The following is a 13,007-nucleotide window of genomic DNA, read 5'->3' as shown; positions in this document are numbered from 1 at the left end:
GAGATAATCGAACAGACACTACATCACTGGAGAAAAAGAAACAAAAAGATAGTGAGGAGTAAACACAAGAAAGAATGAGAGAAATGAGAGGGAAGGATGTGAAAATAGAAAGAGACAGGACAGCGTTTATAAAAGAATAAGGACATAGAAGGAGTGAGACGTGGTGGAGCGAGGCGGGTCTTTATTTACACTGTAGGATTTATGGTGTCCTGCGTATGCTGTGTGGCATGGGAGCCATCGCCTCCTGGCCGGAGGAAGCAACATCATTTCAAGCTCGAGTGCCCGCTGCGCCGTCAAGTGTTCTGCCAAAAAGCGCACGGCTGCAGAATACCAACAAAATCCACTGACCTTTTCCCCAACAACTGCTGTGTTCATCTGAGTCACAGCACAGAAAGGCCTCTCTCTCGTCACACTGGAGCCTCTGTCTCCCCGCTGACTTTAAACGCTCACAGTCGACATGACTCTTCCATCACATCTGAGCATGTTACCGACAAGAAGAGGTTTTTTCATGATATGCCACTGATCTCTGAGGAAGAAATTAATGTTTTAGACCATTCTCCCTGAAACTTACAAATAGCGTGATGAGAAGAGCTTCATTGCTTCAGTTGTGTTATTTCCATTAGTGTTGAATTGTGACATTTCACACTTGTCACAAAATGGATTCAGCTCTAGTGATCCGCAGCATATGACCCAAGTCCAGCAGAGGAGGATGAAAATAATTCACTAATGATTGTACTGTTCCTTTCAATTTTAAAAAACCAGCATAAAGTGTCTTGGTAAGGTGCTGTTTCACCACAAGCAACCACAACAACTTCAATTCTCTTTGCCCATTCTTTTTGTCTGGTAATTTTAAAAAAAGTAATTTAATTTTCATGCTCTCCACAATGAATTTACATTCATGGCACAGCACCCAAGCAGTTTTGGGCCCCACCTCCTAAGCCTTACGGCAGGGAAAACCCTGTAGAAACCAGCATATTTATTAACTCCTTAATATTATCAACCATTTCATTTTTTACAGTAAAATCCAAAAGACTCCTCATTAGCCTCGGACTAATTTGCTTTGCTGTGGTCACCATTGTCTTTTCTTTTCCTAACAACCAGGAAACTGAAATATAATTTAACTATCAGGATGTACAGTGCACGTACAGTACAGAGTTGTGCACCAGTTCAGTCTAAGCTTGTACCTGTTAGCTAGCACAAACCACCTTCACTTTTCAAGCAGCCGGGAACCAACAGACATACTTTTTTGTCTTGAGAAGATGAAGCATTATAACCCGACAAACTGTAACCCTCACCTTACTTTTACTGCCAGGCTAACAATTTCCTGCAAAACCTATTCCTCCACTAATTTTCGCCGTATAACAGCAACTGTCACAAACTTTGGTGTGAGAGACCCGGGTTCAATTCCCCACTGTGAAACATCCACCAATGTGTCCTTGAGCAAGACACTTAACCCCTAGCTGCCCCAGAGGCGTGCGACCTCTGACATACTTAGTAATTGTAAGTCGCTTTGTATAAAGCGTCAGCTAAATGAATAAATGTAAACGTAGCCAAGCATTGAGTGTTACCATGCTCGAGTGAAAATCAGTAATTGCGCATTGATATTAATGATCAAACACTGGTTTGTTTCATGCTGCTGCATGTTTCTGGTTTTCATAAATGACATATTCATGCTCAAAGAACTTGTTTACTTTTTAAGAAAACAACTGTATTAGAAAAAAAAATTCCATGACACCCTCTTGTCCACATAACTCACACATGTTCCTCCACCTACCACACCTGGTTGGACCGGGCGCTTCCTCTTTGCCATGTTTACTCATTGTAACAGAGATTTCACACCAAGCTGATAGCTGCCTGGCTGTGTTTTAATAATTACACACACAGATGTCGTCCAGGATTGCTGCTGGTGCTCGCTTTGTCGGGGGTGATGAGGTTTTTGTCTGATCTCTTCTCTTTTGACTTCTTTCCTTTAATGCATTTTTCCTTTAACAAGCACTATATTATGTCTTATTGCATTCTTTCAAACTGACGTGAGCCTGCATATGTGCAATACACATGCAATAATCATCTTATACAGTCAACCTAGATTCTTAGAGTGATTATCGCTGTGGCACACCATGTGTATGAATGCATGTCTTTGATTCTTTGCCGATGCAGTAGGCTAAAGCTAATTTCTGGAATAAATCTTCAAGATTCATGCCAGTTAATTGATGATAATACAGTATATTTATTCATTGTTTGTTAACAGTTAATATGATTAAACGACATAGTAGTTTATAAAAGATCAAAGCTTATGAGAAAGTCAGATGTTTGAGGAAAACAGCAGTTATGATTAGCAACTAACACACTAACATTCAAAATGAAATAGCTGTGCTGTGTATTACTTTCCCTTAAAAATTATTTTGGTAATGAAACCACAAAAATAAAGTCTTCAGTGCCAAGTTGCCAACATTAAAATCATTACCCAAACTGGCCTTCGAAATTGTCTGTTTGATTTTGCAGCAATGTAATTCTTATATCAAATGTTTCCATTAAAGCAGATGATCATACAGAAAGGCTGTAATATTCAGACAGAAAATGAGCTTGAAAATAAGTTTTCAAACTGGATTATCTTTTTAAAGAGGACCCAAGAGCAGGATAACAATATTTACTTTAGTTTTACCCCCTGTGTGGGTGTTTCATTGCTGTTTTTTAGCTGTTCTCTGGAATAACTGTTAGTTTGTGTCTGCTGCAACCTGTCTGGCTTTTGTCACTGTGAATGGGTGACCAGTGTCCTCTCTGGGGATTAATAAAGTTACCAAATCTAATAATTCATTTAGCTCAATTTGGGATCTTAAAATCTTTAGAGAACACATTATTTTATTTTCTGATGGCAATTTCAAAAGACATTTTAAAAAACAAGCCATAATGAAATCCAAAATCTAAAACTACCAAATACAGGGTGCTGCATACAGAAAGGCTAAAATGGCAGAAAATGAGCCCTGAGCATCCTGAAGGACAGCAAGCGGAAGGACGGACAGTCGTAAAGATGCTGGAGAAGGTTGCAGATTAACAGTCGCCCGAAGATCTAATACAATATCATCCCTAGTCTGTCCTCACGCCCTGTATGACTGCAGGCCTTGTGTGACCGCCACCTAATAAAAACACAAGGCAATTGCCGGCAATGCCAACGCCTCTGAAGAAGCATCCTCATTCTGCTCCATGAACATCCCCACCACTGTCCTCAAGGACAACTGTTCCCACACTGTGGTTCAAAGATGTCTGAAAGTCACGCCCAGTGGGACAGACAGAGAGTTTTGGACTAAGAGGGAAGTTAAGAGGCCGTGATAACAGTATTAAACGCCTCACCACCAAGACCGACCGGCCTCACCCAGGCGTGCACAACACTGCAGAGGTGCAGAGGCTCTGGGCTGGGGAGGACAGGCGAACCGGAAGGGGCTGCTGTTAGGGCAGTAGACCAGAGGGCTCAGGGTGCGTTGGGAAGGTATTTCTGCTTTGAGAAGTGACCGAGATTAATGCCAGTACCCACGGGTGAGCAAGTCCATAGTGGGTGATGCTCTCGCAGTGTTGCCAGGCCTGCTGCAAGCTTGCTAAAGATGCTCTGTTGTCCTTGAAACAAATGATTATTCAGCGTGTTGCTCCACACTGATGAGAGAAAGAGACAGACCATCTAATAGAGACTAACAATCATCGCTCGCTCAATTTTAGGCCCATAATTCATGCAAATGTGCTTGGGGAACATCCCTTTGTCGAATTCTTTCCTTTCGCTCCGGCTTTTGCTCTCTTCGAGCTTTTGCAGATTGACTTTGTGGTTGACTTTGCTTGCTGTTCCCCTCACTCTTGATTGTGTTTTGATGAATTACGTCTTGTTATATAATTTCACTTTTATTTATTTGTCTGTTTGTTTGGCTGTTTGCCGTTTGTCGCTTGTTCATTTGTACGGCTGAATTGATAAGCAACTCTAAGTGGAATTCCTGATAGAAATTACAGAGAAAGAGAACAGAGAGCTCTGCTGATGGAGACAGAAGTAGATTAAGTGGTTGTTGGGGGAAAGAGGAAAGTAAAGAGACAGCCTGGGCAATTGGAGAGAGAACAAATGAAGAAAAAAGAGGGGGGAGGGGAAGTGTGGTTGTACCTGCAAATGAGTGGATGCAATGTAAAAAAAAAAATTAAAAATCCTTGTCTTGCTCATTTTTTGCCAATTCCAGTGAAATCCCTCCTGCCAATTGCATTCCAATGACTCTAAATCCTAATGCATAATAGAGCTGTAAAATATAATATAAAAATATATAATAAAAATATAAGTGAATACTGGCTGTGTGGCCCCAGAGTGCTGAATATAGTGAGGGAATAATTCATACTGCAGTCTGCTCGGGGAAATTGAAACTCTATGAAAGTTTCTAATAAACGAACACAGTGGTCCGGCTCGCTGTCAAGCTACCTCTCTCTGCCGTTGCTTTCCAAGAGTCTGTTCTCGCATACTGAAGTGACACGGCCGAGCAAAAAGAGAGAGAGAGAGAGAGAGAGAGAGAGAGAGAGAGAGAGAGAGAGAGAGAGAGAGAGAGAGAGAGAGAGAGAGAGACCAGCAGAAAGAGAAATAAAGAGTGAGAGAGAGAGAAAGAACATGGAAGAGATGACGAAAAGAAGAGAAAGAAGGGATATCTGGAGAAAGAAGGAGGAGGGTGGTGGGTAAAAATCAAGGTAGGTAAGGATGGTAAGTGAGGAGGAAGAAGAGGTGGTGAATAAAAAGGGCATTCCTAGAGAATGAGGAGAGAGAGGAGTGAATGAGAAAAGGGAGGAGAGAGGCAAGCTGGAGGAGGAGGAGGAAGTCAACAGATGAGTAGAAAGAAGACTGTAACGGAGAACATTTTGTGATGAACAACATGCAGAAAATGAGCTGCCCCTGGCAGACAAAAGTCACATTGTCATGTCTGAAAATGTCTCCCTTAGACAAAAAAAATACCCAATCAGAAGATTATTGTTCTGCCTAATGCTGCAGAGGAGAAGCTCACAAATGCAGAATCGCTTGCTTCCAGTATATGAAGCAGATATAATACCTTCTCAGATTTAAATGCATAATCCATGGATTACACCAGTTCAGTTAAGAAATATTGTCAATTTCAGCTATTTCTACATCACCTTGAGCCCAAAGTCAAACATCCCAGGCCCCTTCAACGTTACCTGTCTCCTCTTTACCTGTCTACTTGATGCCCTCAGACTTTCCTCCTGTCCTTACAGATCCTGCCACTCCCATCTGCCCTGCAATCACCTTCTTCCCCTCACCTGGCCTCCCTCGCCCACCTCCTCACCTGCATCTCATTCCACAGCCACTCTATAAATAGACCGGCACAGATCCTTCATTCCAGCTTCACACTGCTTGTCCTAGTAACTTGCCTTTTGTTTTTGCTTTCAACCTTCTGCCACCTCAGCCTGAACCTGCCTCCCTATTACCTGTCTGACTACCTGTAAGCTGTGTTGGTCATTAAACATGGATGACACATGGCCACCATGATCCAAGATTCATTTCTTTGAAAATGTTGTAGTTTTGAGGTTCTAATGAGCGTGCTTGATTATTTTTCTGGTTGAGCTGACCAACTCAGTGCACACATGAATAGCTCAAACAGTGATACAGTACATGAACTGTGAAGTTTGTGTCTGTACGTGAAACACGTGTCCTGTAATTAATTCCATCTCTGGGTCAATATGTCAACTCCTGGTGGCTTGTGAATGCGTTATCTGCCATTATTTGAATTGGCTAAGAAAGTCAAGCGTACACAAAGGGAAAGTCTTAAGCATGCATAATATTCCATAGCCAGACCTTCATGTCATCAAGTTCAAACTAATTTGGAGAAATTTCAAAATAGAATAGAAGTGCTCAGGTAGTCATTAAGTCCATATGAGGTTAAGAAGTGCTCAACTCCAGAACAATGCCCCTGACTGGTTTCTGTTTGATTATAAGCAAGTTCTCGACTGTGTAGCCTAATTGGTTTGAGTTGAAACAAAACCTCACCAGGTCTCTGCCCTTTTCTTTTCACATTTGGATTTCTCCAGACAGCAGTGATCTCCAGGTTGATATGAGAGTTATGTTTCACGGTATGAAATCTTGAAACCACTGTGTAACTTTTAAGAAAGAACAGTGTGCAGCAGTAATCCACGAGAGCACCAGGAGCACTTGCATTAGCAAGGACCTGTAAATGGCTCCTACTGCCTAACCTTGTCCCAGCAGTGATGTAGTGATTTCTTTCCCTTCAAAGGCAGCAGTGTAAGCTTGTGGATTTGTGAGGGTCCCAACAGGGTCTTAGCTGCTGGTCTTATAGGATTCCAGTGTACTGGTGGTCCTGCAGGACAGAACGCTATTACAAGCAGCCAGGTGCAATAATCCACTTTCAATGTGAGCCCATTGTGATAAAGCATGTAAAAGCTCTTTACAATGTGCCACCAAGGCAAAGCCTCTCCTGCGTCACTTTTCATTCCCAAACATAGAAAAACACTCTCTGTGGATGTATGCAAAATTACTCTGCATTAAATCAGCATATTGTAACACTGAAGCAACTGGGTACCAGATCGTTCTTTGCAGTGCAGAAAATTGGTTATAAGAACAGTCTGTGTAGGAAGACTGAACATGCTAAAGCTCATATAAAGAATGTGTTGTGTTGACTTCTGAATAGCAGCTACAGCTATGTCAGCATGAACGAATTAGATTAGAATTCCACAAAGTTATTTCAAATATCAATTTCACTCAACTTTAAAGTAAGAACATATATTTACATAGATCATTCCTATATACAGTCACTGTAACTCTGTAACCCTGGACCCAATTTACTCAAGAATGATCAATCTGAGAGTTTAACATGACCCATGTCCCTGTTTTTTACACTCATCTCACAAAACCAGCTCCAAACAAATAGAAGGCTGTTCAGTTGCTGTCCATGGTGCTGAAAGAAAGTAAGACATACACACACACATATATATATATATATATATATATATATACACACACACACAGACAGACAGACAGATATACACATACACACACACGAAATCAACAATTTACATATTACAAGAAAGATGTCAGATGTCAAACTGCTTTGAAATGCTACAGCCAGTTAAACTTTACAAAGAGAAGGAAGAATGTCTTTCTAAAGATTTAATATTTATTTTTTTGTTCACCAAAATCTTCCTGGATCTGTCTCACCACCATTATTTTCTTTGTTTTGCAGCTGTGAGTAGCTGATCCATTGGTTTTATGCATTGATAATAGTGTCTCTCAACAGCTTACTCAAAAATAAAGTTTGCTATTACTCTTACTGGCTTTTTGAATATAGTTATAGAATCATTTTCTTTTCACACCTGTATTATGGAGTAGGGTAAAGTGCAACTTCTTGGAAAATTCTGACTATTTAATGGTGACTCATCATTCACTAGCTCGCATGAAAAACAACCTTTTTAAGTAATCCTATACACTCTGTCCTGTCCATCAAATCAAACAGGCTTTATAAGCTTAAATAAAGCCTTTTATCCCAATTCCTTACTGTATAATGTCCTTTCATGTTGAAACAGATTGATTTCAGTGTCTTTTAGCACATATTAGTGAATCTGGTGATTCTGTATGTGTAATGTGTTAATAAATAATAAATCAGTGGATCCTGCTGTGTGTGGTGATCTCCTTAAATTTCATTAGATTAAAGAATATTCACATAATGTAACGTAATGTTAATATGACATTATAGTGAATGATTCATGACAATGTTTTTTTTTACATAGTTTTGGAATCTATTAAAATATTTGTCATTACGATAATGTCCATATGTTTGATGTGAACAAAAGTTACAGCAACACTTAACAGTATAATGCAACCTAACAGGGCAACAATACAAACACCATGAGGTCACCGTTAAATGGTCAGAATTCTCCCTGCTCCATTATATATACAATTTAAAGGCAAGTCTAATGTATTTAAAAATTCAGTGGATGTACTAGAAAACCTTAATTATGGGTGTGCTGTTGAGCGACACTATTGTGACAAAAGAAATGGATCAGCTACTCACAGCTGCAAAACAAATAAAATAATGGTGGTGAGCCAGGAAAATTTTGGTAAGCCATAGCTGCCCCCCCACAGATACACTTAAATGACCAGATGCTATGGTAGAGCTAACAAGCTCCAAAATCACTGATTTGTGTGCATTATGTTATACTTTAAACAATTACAATGTCTCTGCTAACTTGGATCAAGACAAATGTCTCAGCAATAAATGCTTAAGAATGCTACTGGCTGTTTAGAAATGCTTTTCATTCCTGTTTTGCCTCCAAGTGAGCCATTTGTCACAAACCAATATGCTGCAGATTACTGAATGAGCACGCTGCTGATTTCAGGCAGGAAAAAACAACTGCACATATTTATGTGGTGCATGTGTGTGTAATAAATTTGAGGGAGATTGCATTGTCACCAACTGTATCGGATTCAAATACGCTTAGCACTATTAACATTAATATCCATCAGATACTTAATATATTTTCCTCCCCATGATACAGACCTATGGGGATTAAATCATTCATTATGCCTGTTTGCAGACCGGAAGAGAAATGCTTGGCTACGGAGGGGGGAAAAATTAATAGAAACCTAAAGTAGGGTGAAAAAGAAGAGAAAAAAACTTAGTCATTGCTTATTTATTTCCCATATGACAAATATGCAGCTTAACAAACACTCCAAGTTTGTGAAATTGAGAATGGCAGATGAAATCCAAACCGCACTAAGTCTTTTTCTCTCCATTTTTTCTCCAACCTCTCCACCTACAAAATCTCCTAAAAAACTCCAAGATAGGCACTAAATTTAATGATGTAACAAAAAGTCATGAGAAGTCTTAAAGTAGCAACTCTTTTGCCTAAATCACTGTTTCTCAACAGGGGCAGTACTGCCCCCCCAGGGGGGGCGTTGAGGTGCTCTTGGGGGTCATTTGTTGACATGAACATTTTAAAGCGAGTTTACACCAAATGTTCACAACAATACAAGTTTAAACTTCTGGGGTCAAAGCCCATAGTAGTTGCTAAATGTTCATTGTTGTCAGAGAACAACAGCTGCATGAACCGGTCAAAGAATATTCTTTAGCACTTCACTTAGGTTGATCACGGAGGCAGGGCAAAAAGAAATCACCCAGTAAGAAAGAAATCATCCTGTTAAATTAATTAATTATCAATAACTTTTCTGTCCATTGACTATTCTATGTATTGAATAACTGACTTATAATTGCAGCTTTATAGGCTGCATTGGATAAATGGACAATACTACATAATTTATACTTAAAGGTTCAGTGTGTAATATTTAGGAGGATCCATTGATAGAAATGCATAAAGAGCCATTTCTATCTATATACTCCTTGAGGTGTAACTCACCATGTTGCCTCGTCATGTTTGTACAGTAGCCCAAACGGACAAAATGCTCTACAGAGCGCTTTTCGCCACTATGTTTTGAGTGGCCTTTTATTATCTCTTCTCAGTGCGTTATTAATTTAAGCTAAAGGTAACCTTCAGCGTCTGTATGTAACGCCACCATTTGCTACGTCACAGCAACACAAAGGAGGCTAACCCTACCTGCTAGCACTTTGGCCGTGAGCCGCTAAAGGGTACCTTCCTTTAGCATCAAATAACTACGCTGTGTCACTTTTTCTGAAAGCGTCGGTATTGGACGCCCTGAGATGAGAACAGGCTCCCATTTTCTATAAATTTTCTATAAAGATTTTAAAAGAGGACCATATGTTGACAGTTTTCACAGCTTTTGTGTTGTTGGATTTAGAAAGTGAATTGATAAGATATTGTAGCTCTGTGTGTTGTTTACATGTTCTGATAATGCTAATGCATTACATCTTTGTAATAGTGTCCATGTTGATTCCACATTCCCACTTCAGAGGTGTTACGTTCCTCTGGATGGTAAGTCCAGTGGGAGGAGGAACAACAATATTTGAAATAAAAACCAGGGCAAAAGAGGACAGGAAGTCAGGGTTCAGCGTATTTATTCAATATTGACAAAGGAAAACCAACATAAAACTACTCTCTGAAAAGGAGACCACAATAAACACAGGGTAAATAACTGAGGGAGCAAGGTTCAACACTTAATGAACTGCTGAAAAGTCCTCTCTCCACTGAGGAGGTGACCAGACACTGTTCTGGACTCACAGAAGCTCTAAGCTGGTGTTCAACCCACTGGTTGAATGGGCTGCCCCTGTCCACTGGGCTAACGGGCTGGCAGTGGTCTGCTCACAGGTGTTGGTCTGCAGCGTGGTCGCAACAGGTAGAAAGGGTAACAGACCAAGTGCTGTGAAAAAAACAAGCCTTCTTATCCTCCAGGCACTGAGTGGTGATCAGGCACACCTGCTGCCACTCAGTCATGCAGCCAAGGCATGGGAGGAAGGGCCACTACCTGAGGGGGAGAAGGAACAGACAACCCAACCAAAACACACGACCCATAGGGTCGTAACAGAGGACATGAACACACCAAAGTCAGAAGAACGACTTCACAACGTGGGAAAAGGGACCATCCGAGGAGCATGTGAATGAAACATGAGCCGTTGGTTGCAATTCACAACCCTCACCACTAGATTCCACTAAAACTTACACACTGAACCTTTAAAAACTTACAACTGGCGAAGGTTTGTTCCTACAACTTGAGTCAGGTTTTTATTTTTATTTTTTAGTTCACATGACTCAGTCAGAATTGTCATGTCTTAATTTTGCCTTTAACTCTGTAACACACAGACATCTAGTGCAATTGTGCATTCAACTATTTTTAGCCAATATGGACTTTCAAGACACTACACATAAAGATAACCTAGATCCAGAGTGCAGTGCATACATTTTTACTACAAAGGAAAAACAGAAATTTCCCTAAACTTACATCTGATTTTCCTTCATCTACAGCGAAATTCATTATTAATAAAGCATATATGATTGGAACCCACAAGATGAATCAAATTAAAGATGGAAAAGTCAATTTCCCAAGGTTTGAAGACAAAGTTGGTTAACTTAAATACATCACTATTATACAGCCATACAAATTGATTCTCTGTTGAACAGAATATTTAGGGAAGTGCAAATCAGTCATATGTCAGCCGTCTGCACTGATTTGTTAGACGCACTGTAGTTTTTTCCCCTCCCCAACAGTTTACAAATGGCTTTTCTTTGTTTTGATATCAGTATTATACATTGTCCATCGACCACCCTGCTCTCTAAAGATCAGCATTGGCCATTAAAAAAACCTGTCAGTCAACCGCCAGCAAACACCCCGCCAGCTGCTATGGGCTATTCACAGCCGCCTTCTCTCTCTCTCACTGTGAAGCACAGATAAATCTATAAGGCCTGCAGCTGCTCAGCAAAAGGAGAGCTGGTGTCATGATTGTGAGCATCAATCGCAAAGTTCAGTATGAAACATTGATCAGCGGATAACAGTGGGGAAAACTGGTTACAAACTGTTAGCGTAGCATCAGTCAGGGTCAGGGCGCAATCGTGAAACAGGATTACTAGTCGATTTGTGCGCTGATGCTGAGGGATGCTGGGAAGGCCCTGGCCAATATTGACCACAGTTACGCTGCACGTCACACGTGTGGACTCTGCTGAGCAAAATCAGTCCAATGTACCCAAATCTGGCAACAGTCTGAACAAGCGAGGTTAAGAATAATGAACCCCACAAAAAACACAAGATACATATAATGAGAGGCCAGATTTTGGACTATACTTTTCATCCACAGAATACTGTGCTACTTAGTGATGGGAATTGGGCGGCACGGTGGTCTAAGGAATAACCTCTTTGGCCTCACAGCAAGAAGGTCCTAGGTTCATACCCCGGTCGTCCCGGCCTTTCTGTGTGGAGTTTGCCTGCCCACTGCTCGCTAAGGGATGGGTTAAATGCAGAGAATGAATTTGGGACAAAGTACCTTAATTAAGGCTTATTATTTTACAGATTAATGTGGAACTTGTATTGTTTTCTTTCCTCTTGCTCTCACTCTCTCACCCAACCAGTCGAGGCAGTTGGCCGCCTACCCTGAGTCTAGTTTCTGCGCAAGGTTCCTGCCTGTTAAAAAGGAGTTTTTCCTTGCCATTGTAGCCAAGTTCTTGCTCATGTTAGGAATTGCTGGGTCTATAATATTAAGTAATAGAATAGTCTAGACCTGCTAGATATGAAAAGCGTAGTGAGATAACTTCAGTTATGAATTGGCGTTTTCAGCCACAAGGCAGGCTCAGGTGCATGCTAAGAATAGCCCTAATACTCAGAAATCCATGCCAAGCAAAATAATTCCATTTACTTCATTAAAATTTAATTTTATGGCTTCATAATCAAAGCCTTCCCACTAAGTTAATGTGATTTGAGCCAAGTCAAGCAGCTCATTGTGTTTTCAGACAAGGCTTTGCTTGACATTTTCTAATAATCAGTATGCCTAGGGATTTGGTTCCTTTGCTGGAATATGAATTGGTACTGATGATGATAAAATTACAATAAAATGCTGCAATAATGCTGTAATTAAATTTAGAAATAACAAAATATTCAGAAAACAAATTTGGGGAAAATTATTCCATTACTGTAAACAAATTGTAGAATAAATCTCATCATCAACTGAAAACATATTTACTATTTTTTCCTACTATGGCCTTTTTGTTATCTCCAGTTAAGCGATTTCTGAGCATTGTTGCTTGATCTTTTAATCTATGTTCAAATACCTTCTTAGCATTCTTGTCTGCATTTAAGGCTTTTACTGTGATGCCATTGTTTTAAACTGTGTTTTAGCTTGGAGAATGTAAAAAAAAACTGTAAATAGGTGTTAAAAAATATATTTTTAGAACCTATTAAAATATCTCTTTCTAAAATTTAAAAATACCTTTGACTCATCCTGCATACGGGTATCCCATCATGTTAAACTGCATTTCACTTTGTTAGCATGTGGGTAGTAGTAGCTGAAACGATATTATGGGTTAGAGGTGTTTTGAAAAGTGTTTACATTTTTTTTAAAAAGGTGGTTGAG

The 13,007-nt window shown here is 40.1% G+C and overlaps 1 protein-coding gene across 2 annotated transcripts in view; it reads right to left on the bottom strand.

The window, feature by feature from the left end:
* The window catches only part of sgcd (sarcoglycan, delta (dystrophin-associated glycoprotein)), a 331,965-nt gene that overhangs the window by 258,854 nt on the left and 60,104 nt on the right, over positions 1–13,007 (bottom strand). The window lies entirely within an intron of this gene.

The sequence above is a fragment of the Micropterus salmoides genome, unplaced genomic scaffold (assembly GCF_014851395.1).
Source record: "Micropterus salmoides isolate LMB-PRFRI ecotype aquatic unplaced genomic scaffold, ASM1485139v1 Ms_hic_scaffold_9, whole genome shotgun sequence".
In the NCBI taxonomy this organism is placed as follows: Eukaryota; Metazoa; Chordata; class Actinopteri; order Centrarchiformes; family Centrarchidae; genus Micropterus; species Micropterus salmoides.
The sequence above is the reverse complement of the archived record's forward strand: the minus strand, read 5'-3'. Positions and strand labels throughout refer to the sequence as shown.